This window comes from Atractosteus spatula, chromosome 4 (genome assembly GCF_055471065.1).
Source record: "Atractosteus spatula isolate fAtrSpa1 chromosome 4, fAtrSpa1.hap1, whole genome shotgun sequence".
NCBI classification, from domain to species: domain Eukaryota; kingdom Metazoa; phylum Chordata; class Actinopteri; order Semionotiformes; family Lepisosteidae; genus Atractosteus; species Atractosteus spatula.
Genome location: NC_142709.1, coordinates 50,939,106 through 50,951,790, shown reverse-complemented (window position 1 = coordinate 50,951,790; position 12,685 = coordinate 50,939,106). Strand labels below are relative to the sequence as shown.

The 12,685-nt window shown below is 41.2% G+C and overlaps 1 pseudogene; it reads left to right on the top strand.

The window, feature by feature from the left end:
* The first annotated feature begins 11,342 nt into the window (after positions 1 to 11,342).
* LOC148836496 (uncharacterized) lies at positions 11,343 to 12,461 on the top strand (annotated as a pseudogene).
* The last annotated feature ends 224 nt before the right edge of the window (positions 12,462 to 12,685 follow it).

The following is a 12,685-nucleotide window of genomic DNA, read 5'->3' as shown; positions in this document are numbered from 1 at the left end:
AAAGGCAGCTACTGTAAGATCTGATACAATCATTGTATTACAAGAGACAGGTTTGGTGGTTTAAAGATTTTGTTTATTCTGGCTCACCAGAACTAGTTAAAATACAAGTAAACATCTGGCCATGAAAAGAAATGTTTTAAGATGTAGCTTAAGATGTAGAAAAAAGGAGCCCACTAGACTGTGTGTGGCATTAAAAACCTAGGGAAAATACATAATCATATCAATTCTTTTTGTCCTCACTGTTTTTATTACTCCTGGACTTTGAAAATCACAGCTAATATACAACACAGTAAAGGCTTAATACTAAACTACATTCAAAGTTAAATTCCACAGCAGGAGAAAGACTGGAAGGCACATGTTTTCTGTGCCAGATGTTAATTTTTCTAACAGCATGCTAACCTAAAGGCAATAAAAAGACAATTCCATAAACAGTATGTTGCTGCAAAGGCCTAAAATCTTTAAGATGTGAGATAATTCATTTTTGATTTTAATCAAGATTTGTCTTGAAATTCATTAGCAAAGAACAGAGGCCCATGCAAAACCACTGAACTAAAGAAAGTTGGTTTCTGATTGTTATTATTGATAGGTTTGGCAGACACAGTTATCCAAGGCCACTTACAGCAACACAATCCAATAGAAGAAATCCAACTACCTGAATGATAACAAGTCAAGCTTTGTAATGCCTTCTGGTCACACAACGAGCTGCTGCCAAACCACACTATAATACCACACATGAGCACACTGTCAATAACGCACTTGTAAAATGTAGTAAGGACAATTAAAGATAGACCAGTTGTTATCAACTGTCTGAGGAAGTAAAGGTGCTGTTGTGCCTCCTTTGTACATTAGCTTCAGTTATATGCTGTGACCACGGTAAATCATTAGTGATAAAGGTACCCTGGAACTTGAAGCTGCTAACCATCTCTACACCCACCCCATTGATGTGAACAGGGGTGTATTCACCACACTGCCTTTTAAAATCGATGACATTGCTGACATTGAGGGAGAGATTGTCAAAGCACCACTCCACCAGGCTCCTGCCCTCATCCCTGTAGGCTGTCTCATCATTACCGGTGATTTGGCCAATGATGGGTTATCAGCATATTTGTGGATGGAGTTGGAGCTGTGTCTTGCCACACAATCATCGGTAAACAAGGAAAACAGCAAGGGGCTAAGAACACAGCCCTGAGGGGCACCTACTGTATATTGATGAATCCTTATACGAAACTATAACAAACTGCATGCTGGGCATTTATTTTAATAATTATAATAATAATAATAATAATAATAATAAATTAGGCCTCACAGGGACTAATTCTTTCCCATTCCAAAATACCAGTGCGGATGTAGTGTGAATAGTATGTGAGTATAGTGAGTATGAAATGGTGCATTTTTATGTGCAATGTTTGCACAAACCTGTGTGGAAGACTGACAAGTTGCTCTGTATTTAAAATACCAAGGCATGTAAATCCTCATTGCTTTCTTTTACTTTGAGATTACAGCCCAATGTTTACAGAGTACACAAAGAGCTCAGGCAGCTGCTGGCATTTTGAAGAGACTGTATTCCGATCAAGCACATCGTCATTACATTGCAGATTTGTGATGTAAGATTCGCTTGATTGTTTTATACTTGGATAGACAGGGATTTTATAAAAGTTATAAAATTAATTTAAACATTATAGAATAAAATATACTGCAAATCATTAATACTATTGTAATAGTTACAGTAATTAACAATATTACAACTGTATTAACTTCTAGAAATGCACTGAAATAATTTGAATTATACAGTCTGATTTTAACATTTTGAAACCCTTAGGTGGAACTTCCAGTATTTATTAGCTCATAACCCCGTTGCCACTATTTTTACTTAGCCTTAAGGAGAACATGTAATTATGTCATGGTTTCTCCCTTCCAAAATTGCAAAAACTCAGAATATTTATTTCCTAACATTATTAGTATTCTTTCCTTTCATGTACAGGAGGAGCAGGTGTAGTTTTGAATTTAAATTAATTTTAAAATATGGGGAGATAAAAATAAATGAATTGGCAGAATAAATGCTTTAAAAAATATTTACATCTTCTCTCAGTAATCCAGTTCTAAGTAAGGAAAGCTACCTGTTTAAGCTTTTCTGTGATTTTTACCAAAAACTAAATAAAGGAAATGTATGCAATCTCTTCATGCAGTATGTGACAGTATTATCAATGAGCACCTTTGCCTGAGATCTATAAGGAATCTAATTTAACATGTTAACTGGTTGTTTATTTCAAATACGGGCAAACCTATCAATGACACTGAAGCCAATACATCTTAAACTCAGAAGTTACAATGTGGCTTTTCATATTACTTAACTCTTAATGTGTTTTTAACATGCCCCCAACATTTCAGTACCACTAGGATAAAGGATAATATTTCAATAATCATTTCTGTATTGCTTAAACTGTTAAAAACCAAATCTTGTTAATACCTAATCTTGAACTGTTAATTTACAATCCTGGCATCTGTTAATTTCACAATGCTGAAGCAACCAATCACCTACTGTATAAATAATTATGGAAGCACACTGCTGCCATCAAGGAAAAACAAACATACTGTACAGTATGTATCTCAATTATGTAAAACGTTTCTCATTATTACAAGATAGTACATTATCACTTACTTTATGTATATATGATAGCACAATTGTCACTCAATACCTATGATCATGATTATGATCATGATTGTGTTCACATTACCTAAAAATTGTAACTTTTTGTTGTGACTTAACCTCTGTTGATATTATGTTTGTGCACATTCTGCAGCAACCCAAAGTTCCAGCTTCTAGGTGCCGTCATTGCACAATGTAATAGGCTGTTCCTACACTCAGATGATCATTTGTATCTTGTGATCACAAGCTACAGTATTTTACCATCTCATAAGGTAGTTTTCTTGTAATTTTGAAATACAAATGAAATAATTTTCTATGATGGCAGCAATCTGTATCCAATAAATAATATTGTATCAAGAAAAAAACATTTGTTCTCCAAAATAAAAAAAATGTGAAAGGTAAACTTTAAAGGTCTCTTTGGGACATGAATATAGTTAATACCTAATATCAAAAGATGCATTTGGTAAGCTTGTGACTTGGATACTTATTAACAAGTGTAAGAGGACCCGGGGAAGGGTCATTTATAACCGGTATTTCCGGAACGAAACACTGAAAATACTCGATTTAGACCTGGGCAAGATGGCCGCCAAGGATAACCAGCTCACCCGCTGTTGGAAAAGGCATATGCAGCGAAACAAGGAGACACAGCTGAACTACATCAGGAAACAGAATATAAATGCCCCAGAAGTGGTGAGCCAGCGCGGAAGCCGATAAGGTGAATGCATTTTGGAGGAAGGAGAGGTTTAGGATTGTGCTGGAAAGAAATAAGGAATAACGGACTACGGTTTACGGTTTAGGACTACGATTTATGGATTACGACTTGGTCACGGTGCGGATTGGTGTGGACATACGGACTTGGAAATTTGGATTGTTTAAGGATACTGGAAACGGATTACAGATCGGAATTGGAAAACGTACGGACAAAGAACGGAGAAGATCAGTGTGGTGTGAGTAACATCCCTTTTACACCTGCTTTTCCCCCAGTGACACCACAATTGGTGGAGGATGCGGGCACTCGCTGCTCGGGTGTGAGAATTGAAGAAAGTCAGTTTTTTTGTATGTGGGTTTCGCTTTGCATGTGTGGAGAAAACAAACAATGGAACAGTTAATACAGCAATTGTCCCAGGCCACCCTCACCCAATTTCAGGCTTTAAAAGGACAGCAAGAAGCTACCCAAGTGCAACGGGAGGCAAATCAAATTCAAACCGAAACTAACCAACGAATTATAGAGGAGCAGAAGTTAGTGAGGGAAGAATTGCAAAGATTAGGGGAGGAAATCAGGCAGACCCCAGTAACAGGGAGAGACACCATTCAGGCTGAACAAATTGGGCTACAAAAGATGACAGAACTTGATTATGTGGAAGCTTATTTAACCACATTTAAAAGAACTGCATCTTGAAATGCATGGCCCAAGGAGCAATGGGCCGGGAGAGTAGCACCTTATTTAATTGGAGAAGCCCAAAAAGGCTATTATGATTTAAAAGAAGAAGATGCAGAGAATTATGAGACTCTGAAAAAGGAGATTTTGGCAAGACTAGGGGTAACAATGGCAATACGAGCGGTCCAGTTTCACAATTGGAGATACCAAATGGACAAGCCTACGAGGTCTCAGATGTTTGACCTGGTACATCTGGCAAAGAAATGGCTCCAGCCAGAAGAATTAAACCCAGGACAGGTAGTAGAAAGGGTGGTATTGGATCACTTCGTGAGGAGTCTGCCTGTTCATCTGAAAAGGAAAGTGAGTGATGGGGATCCCCAGACACTAAATCAGGCAGTGGACTTAGTGGACAGACACCATGCCACGGAGGCCTTGATTAGGGAGGAAAAAGGGGACTTTCGAAAAGAGGAGAGAAGAAGCCCCAAGAGTCTGGAAACTGAAATGAAGTATTGGCCGATAAAGTACAGTGATTATCGAGGGCCTACACAGTTTAAGAAACCCCTTCGGGAAAGGTCAGACTCAAGGCCCCGACCATGGAAAGAAACCCGACAATGTTTTAATTATCATGAAGAAGGGCATTTAGCCAGCCATTGCCCCTGCCTGTCCGAACCCATGCAGGTAGACCCAAGAGAAGAAGCCAAGTGTAACTATCCTACAGCACGGGTCCCAACCTGCGAGAAACCCCACCTTATGAAAATCGAGATAGGGGGAGAACCCGTCGAGGCCTTGTTGGACTCCGGCAGTACTGTGACCCTGGTGACCTCTACAATACTTCCCGAAGAACTGGAGATCCGGGGAACAGAGGGTATACCTATTACTTGCATTCACGGGGACACCAAGGTCTATCTGACGGTAGAAATTAGCATCTCTACGGAACAGGGGACATACCGTTCAACTGTTGGAGTGGTTGAGCAGTTGCCTTACACTGTGGTACTGAGACTGTCCCCACTTCCTCCAAATTTGGAACACTGTCCAGACAGCTAGGCGAAGACCATTTCCCTGTTCTGAAGGCCGGAGTGACGCCCCTAACGATGTCCCTGATGAGACGGACCCACAAGAAGGAGGAACTGAACTTGGAGATGAATTCATAAATATGGATTTACTGGACTTGGAGCCACCAGAACGCCGTGGTAAGTTTGGGACGGCCCAATTAGAAGATGGAAATTTGAGACATGCGTGGGGACATGTCAGGAAAATCGATGGGAAGTGGTGTACTGATCCTAGTACATTGAGTTACCCATATTTCATAATAAAAAATAATCTCCTCTATCAGGTGCAGCAGAATGGACAGGAAGAAGTGCAACAACTCCTGATTCCCCGGGCCTACCAGATGAAGCTCCTCAACTTGGCCCATAGCCACCTCCTGGGTGGAAACCTGGGGGTAAAGAAGACGTCCGAGAGACTACTCTCTAGGTTCTTTTGGCCAGGGATCTATAAGGCCATCGAGAAGTATTGTCGGGAATGCCTGGAGTGTCAGAAAACTGCTCCACAACCTTATTATAGAAACCCTTTGATTTTATTGAATAATAAAATCAATAAACCAATTATTGAAACCCCCTTTGGACGGATTGGGATGGATTTGGTGGGGCCCCTGATCAGAACCACCAAAGGTCACCAGTATATTTTAGTGATAGTGGACTATGTTACAAGGTACCCCGAAGCCATTCTGTTGAGAGCTGCCACCGCCAAAAACATAGCTAGGGAGCTAGTACAACTGTTCGCTAGAGTTGGAATACCTAAAGAGATCTTAACTGATCAAGGAACTCCTTTCATGTCTAAAGTCATGCGAGACTTATGTAAGCTACTGGGTATACATCAGATCCGAACCTCGGTCTATCACCCTCAAACCGACGGTCTAGTAGAACGTTTTAATAAGACCCTGAAAGGCATGCTGAGGAAGGCTATGCAAAAGGATGGGAAAAATTGGGATCAGCTGCTCCCGTATCTCATGTTCGCGGTTCGATAAGTACCACAGGCCTCAACCAGATTTTCCCCATTTGAATTATTATACTCTCGGAAACCACGGGATCTATTAGATGTGGTCAAAGAATTGTGGGAGCATCAACCTTCCCCTTTACAGACCATCATTGAGCATGTGGAACAGATGAGAGAAAGAATAAACATTATTGTTCCCACAGTGAAGGAAAACCTGGAGAAAGCCCAGGCTCAACAAAAACAAATTTATAATAGGGGAGCGGTTGCGAGGGAATTTCAGCCTGGGGACAAAGTACTGGTCTTAGTTCCAACCCGAGAGTGCAAATTCTTGGCATCCTGGCAGGGGCCTTATGAAGTGGTGGAAAAAGTGGGTCTGGTCAATTATAAGGTCAAGCAACATGACAGAAGATGGCAGCATCAAATCTACCACATTAATTTGTTGAAGAAATGGCATGGTACCGAAGTTCTTCTCACCCACTTCTCCCCTGACCCTTTGGAAGAAGAAACGGGTGCTGTAGCCATGGGAGACCTGGCTCCGGCTCAGAAACAGGAACTACAAGAATTCCTAACCCAAAACAAAGATGTTTTTTCCCGGACACCTGGTCGAACCCATCTTATACGACATAAGATTATCACGGAACCAGGGAAGAAGGTAAGACTACCCCCGTATCGAGTACCAGAAGCCAAAAGGAAATTGATTAAAGTAGAGGTGGAAAAGATGCTAGAAATGGGAATCGGGGAATCCCATAGCGAGTGGGCTAGCCCGATAGTTCTGATCCCCAAGCCGGATGGAACTATTCGATTTTGCAACAGTTTCAAAAGGTTAAATGAAATCTTGCTGTTTGATGCATACCCCATGCCCCGTATAGATGAACTAATTGAGTGATTAGGTAACACCCGATACATCAGCACCCTTGATCTTACGAAGGGATATTGGCAAGTTCCGCTGGCCGAAGAAGATAAAGCCAAAACCACTTTTGCCACAGCTGAGGGGCTATATCAGTATAGGGTCCTACTCTTCGGTTTGCATGGCACTCCCGCAATGTTTGAAAGATTAATGGACCAAATACTGAGACCATATCGTGATTTTGCAGCTGCCTACTTGGATGACGTCATGATCCACAGCATGACATGGGAACAACATCTACAACACCTGGAAGCAGTGACTGGAGCTTTGCAAGCAGCAGGATTAACAGCCAACCCAAATAAATGTTGTCTGGGGGCTCAGGAAGCCAATTATCTTGGTTATACGATCGGGAGAGGATTGATCATGCCCCATGATCAGAAGGTGCAGTTAATTAAAAACTGGCCCAAACCTTCTACAAAGATGCAAATCCGAACATTTTTGGGACTGGGGAGTTATTATCGACGTTTCATTCCAGGGTTTGCCTACATTGCCGCCCCTCTGCACGACTTAACAAAGACGAGTTGTCCGGAAAAAATAAAATGGACCGAATTGGAAGAGAGGGCCTTTCAAGACTTAAAAACAACTCTCTCTTCTCAACCCGTCTTATAAGTACTGGACTTTAATAAACCTTTCATGGTACAAACTTATGCTTCTGACACTGGAATTAGAGCCATACTCTCGCAAGAAATTGAAGGACTGGAGCATCCTATTTTATATATCAGTCGTAAGTTGAATCCTGCAGAAAAACACTATTCTACGATAGAGAAAGAATGTCTAGCAATAGAATGGGTCCTAGACTATTTTAGGTATTATTTATTGGGAAGACGATTTATATTGTACACAGATCATGTGCCATTAACATGGATGTTACAAAATATGGATAAAAATTATAGAATTACACGATGGGGTCTTAGTCTGCAAAGGTTTCAATTCCAAACGGTATATAGACCCGGAAGGAAACAAGGAAATGTAGATGCCCTCTCCTGAATGCACTGTTTATTTTCTTCTAGGATGGGGCTGATCTCAGGGGGAGGGAATGTAAGAGGACCCGGGGAAGGGTCATTTATAACTGGTATTTCGGAACAAAACACTGAAAATACTCGATATAGACCTGGGCAAGATGGCCGCCAAGGATAACCAGCTGACCTGCTGTTGGAAAAGGCCTATGCAGCGAAACAAGGAGACACAGCTGAACTACATCAGGAAACAGAATATAAATGCCCCAGAAGCGGTAAGCCAGAGCGGAAGCCGATTAGGTGAATGCGTTTTGGAGGAAGGATAGGTTTAGGATTGTGCTGGAAAGAAATAAGGAATGACGGACTACGGTTTACGGTTTACGACTACAACTTGGTTACGGTGCGGATTGGTGTGGACATACGGACTTGGAAATTTGGATTGTTTAAGGATACTGGAAACGGATTACAGATCGGAATTGGAAAACGTACGGACAAAGAACTGAGAAGATCAGTGTGGTGTGAGTAACATCCCTTTTACACCTGTTTTTCCCCTGGCGACACCACACAAAGTTTACCTTGGATATCCTCCTCAAACCAGGCATTTACTTATTTTCAAGTAAAGGTTGTAATGTGTGAAATGTCACACTAAGCTTGTTCGTTTGGCAACACTGACATTAATGATTTCCTATCTTACTTACTGCACTGTATATAAGCTGGGAAACTGCCTTTGTTACTTGGAGCTTCACTGTGCAGTTCTGCTGGTGGTGCTCCTGTATGCATACATAAAGACTCTTTTTCACTGATGAAACCTGAGTTGAGTCTCTGATTCAACATTTCTAAGATACTCCTCACTGCAACTACTCCAACCAAAATTGAATTATTTCCTGGAAAAAAACACTACTGTGATGCTGGGATCCAGTGGCCAATGTGTTACTTTCACTGCAGCACAGAATGCTATTTCTTCCCCTCGGCTACCTGCAGTGTGTCTATCCCTGCCTCTCAGCGCAACACTGACGATACCACAGTCATCCCACATTGGTGCCGACCTTAAAAATATACTCCTTATACCATGCCTGGATCCCACTCCACTGCCCCCTGATTCCCCAGGTTTGGCCAGATAAGCACTACTTAACACCTGCTCTGTGAACAATAAGGCTCTTCTCATACATGACATTATTACAAAAAAAAAAACTTGACATTCTGTGCTTAACTGAAACCTGGCACACACAAAATAATGGTCTCCTATTCAACCAACTAGTCTCTCTGGGGTAATGGTTGTTTTACCTCCCTCATCTTTCAGGCAGAGGTAGGGGCATTACTGTTATTTATAACCTTCTTTACATTTTAAGTTCTGTTACTGTACCTCTTCTCTCTTCTTTTAAGTGTCTTGTTTTAAATATCGCTGTTCCCCACTCAACCATCATTGCCATGGTGTATAGACCACCCAAACCTAAAGAAGCCTTTTTAGGTGAGTTTGCCGATTTACCTAAGTTTTTATGCCTCAGAATTAAGAGGATCCTTATTTTAGGGGACTTTAATATACATATTGCCTCACAGTCTTCCAGTTTAGCTAAGGATTTTCTAGCTCTGTTAGGATGCTTCAATATGACCCAGTTTGTTCTCAGCCCAACATATAACAAAGGACACACCCTTGATTTATTCATTGCAAACGACTTTTTTGTTTCACACAAAATTAGTTTATTTTGTTCAATTTGGCCTCTTTGTTCACTTAGCTATTCCATTCAATATGGAATTACCTGTTTCTAACATTTCCCCCTCATGCTCCGTAAGTTTTCGCAACTGGTGATCAGTTGATCGGATTAGGTTCACAAATTCTGTTCTATCCTCCTTATTTTGATTCTCTACCTCTGATCCTCTAGGGGTCAAAATACATTTGCTTCAAAGTACTCTTTTATCTACCCTTGACACCTTCGCTCCTCTAAAATCATCTCTTTCTCTTGCTCTGTCCCCTGGTACACCAACCATCTATGATCAATGAAGACAGTTTCCTGGAAACGTGAATGTAGGTGGTGTCTTTCTGAGCTAAACATATGTTATCAGGCTTGGAAACATTACTAGTATGAATACAAGGATACGATAGAGTCTGCTAGATCCAGCTACTTCTCTCACATTATTGAAAATAACCATAACAATCCCCGGCATCTTTTCTTCACCATCCACAGACTGCTAATCCTAACTGCCCCACCACATTATTTGCCTCATTGCAACTTTGCAACACAATTTTAGATTTCAGCTCCAAGGCTGACAACATCCAGCATCACATTCTCTCCACAATGTATGTCACTTCCACTCCTCCTCCCTACTTGCCTAGCTTTACTTCTGCCCTTTTCTCTAACTTCTTTCTTCTTGACTCTGCATCCATCAGTAAACTGGTTTTGCCAATGAAATCCACCACCTACCTATTAGATCCCTTGCCCACCACTTTATTTCAGTCCTGTCTCACTTTTCTCTGCAAATTGTCCTAAATATAATAAATTAATGATTGAGCACGACTGTTATACAAACATTCCTCAAACTGTTGCCATTACCTCCATGCCAAAAAAGCCAAACATGACTCTGGACAATCTAAACAATTTTCGCCTCATCTCCAAGTTACCCTTTCTTGCAAAAAATCTAGAATGTGCTGTTACAATTCAGTTAAATAACCACCTCATTGCAAATAACCTTTTCGAACCCCTCCAAACTGACTTCCGATGGCTTCACAGCACATAAACTGCCCTGGTCAAAGTCATTAACGATCTTCTAATAGCTTCTGATTCTGGTTCTTTTTCTATCCCCAGTCTGCTTGATCTGAATAATCTGATCTTGTTCAGATCAAGTGTTGCTTTCAACACTGTTAATCATGATATCTTACTTTCTCATCTTGAGACTGTGTTTGGAGTTCCTGACACTGCTCTCAAAGGTTCAGGTCTCTCTGATTGCTCTCACTTTGTCTCTTTCGGTGGATTTAGATCTAAAACTGGACTTGTTAAGTCTAGTATTCCTCAGGTCTCAATACTGGGCCCCCAAATTTTCAGCATTTATACAGTATGTCTCCACATGGTCAGCTTTTAAGATCACATGGCCTCAACTATCATCTCTGTGCTGACGATACTCAAATCTACTGTACATCCATACCAAACCTGACACTGATGTGGTTGTCTCTATTTTTGCTAATTGTATCTCCGACATAAAAACAAGGATGACTCAAAATTTCCTTCATCTAAACTGTGACAAGACTGAAGTCATACCTATTGGCACCCCCCATCAACTTTCTAATGCCAATGCTGTAACCGTTTCTGTGAATGGTACTGTACATGAACTTGAAATTGAAAAACTTAGGGGTGATATTTGATTCAGGCTTGACATTCAATCCACATGTGCAACATATGTCAAAGATGTCAAAACCTCTTTTTTCACCTCAGAAATATCGATAGACTATGTCTATTGCGACCCATTATGCCTTCTTCCAAATCTTTTTCTAGATCTCTTCGTCATACCTTCTCTTCCTCCCTGGGCCACTTGCCCGCTTCTCTCACTAAACCAGCATTCCGTCTCTTCACAGCTATCTGTTCCAAAACCAGGCTTTCTAACCACCTTCTATTGCTTTACAGATGTCATCGTCAAAATATCATTCCTAAAGGATTTTGCCTGAAATTTAATATCTTTTCTTTTGACTCTGATACCACCCAGAGTAACACTCAGAGACTTCTAAAACAATTTTCTAGGAAACTAATGCTTTCTACCATTTTCTCCCTCAAAAAACAGATTATCCTTTCCGACAACAACATTAAAGAGGCAAGGAATTTCTACAGCTGACGAATCCACATCATCTTCCTTTTATAACTAACCTCATTAGATCTCTCAACCAGTTTCTCACTACAGAGAAGGATAAAAAACTCAGTCATCTTCTACAGAAGAAAACCATCAACACCCCTAACACCTTCACCAATCCTAACACTGTTGTCACTATACCTTCTGACCTTTCCCTTTCACAGGATGAGCGATCCCTCCTCAGCAAAGGCCTCAGTTTTGTACCAGTTCCCAGGAAGCTGGACATCCCCCAAACCAATGTTGACCTTAACCGCTTTTACCGCAGGATCCGTCTCAGAGCACATTTTGCTGACGATTCCTCTTCACAGGCAGCTGAGAACAATCCAGTTATTGATGTCATTAACAATATTAATCCAAAACAGAGCTGTTGGACTCCTCTGGCCCTCTGGCCATTTTCCACCAGTCGATTATTTTATTAACCAATGCACCAATCAAGCTCCCAAGACACTCTCTATACCCAGTAAACACAGGTCCAACCTCACCCAAGGAGAAATTCAGGGGCTCCTGTCTCTCCACAGCAGAGATGATATCGTCATCAAACCAGCAGACAAAGGAGGCACTGTTGTGGTGTGGCGTAAGGACCTATATATCTTTGAAGCCTCTAGACAACTAACTGACACTTCTGCCTACCTTCTTCTCCAACATGACCCTACCACTGACTACCAAAAGGAAGTGGTATCCACCATCTCCCTTCTTATCAGCAGTAAGGAGCTCCCCCAGGAGGCGAACTGGCTCATCATTTAACATCTGCCGGTATCTCAATTTTATATCCTCCCCAAAATCCACAAACCGGACACCCCTGGACATCCCATCGTATCAGCATGCAACTGACTACTTACATCTTGGCCTTTCTCGACAGCCTCATGAGACCGCTGGTTGAACATCTTTCCTCATACATCAAGGACACCAACCACATGGTCCAACTTTTTAATGATTTCCAATTTCAGGACCCAGAATGCTACATTTTT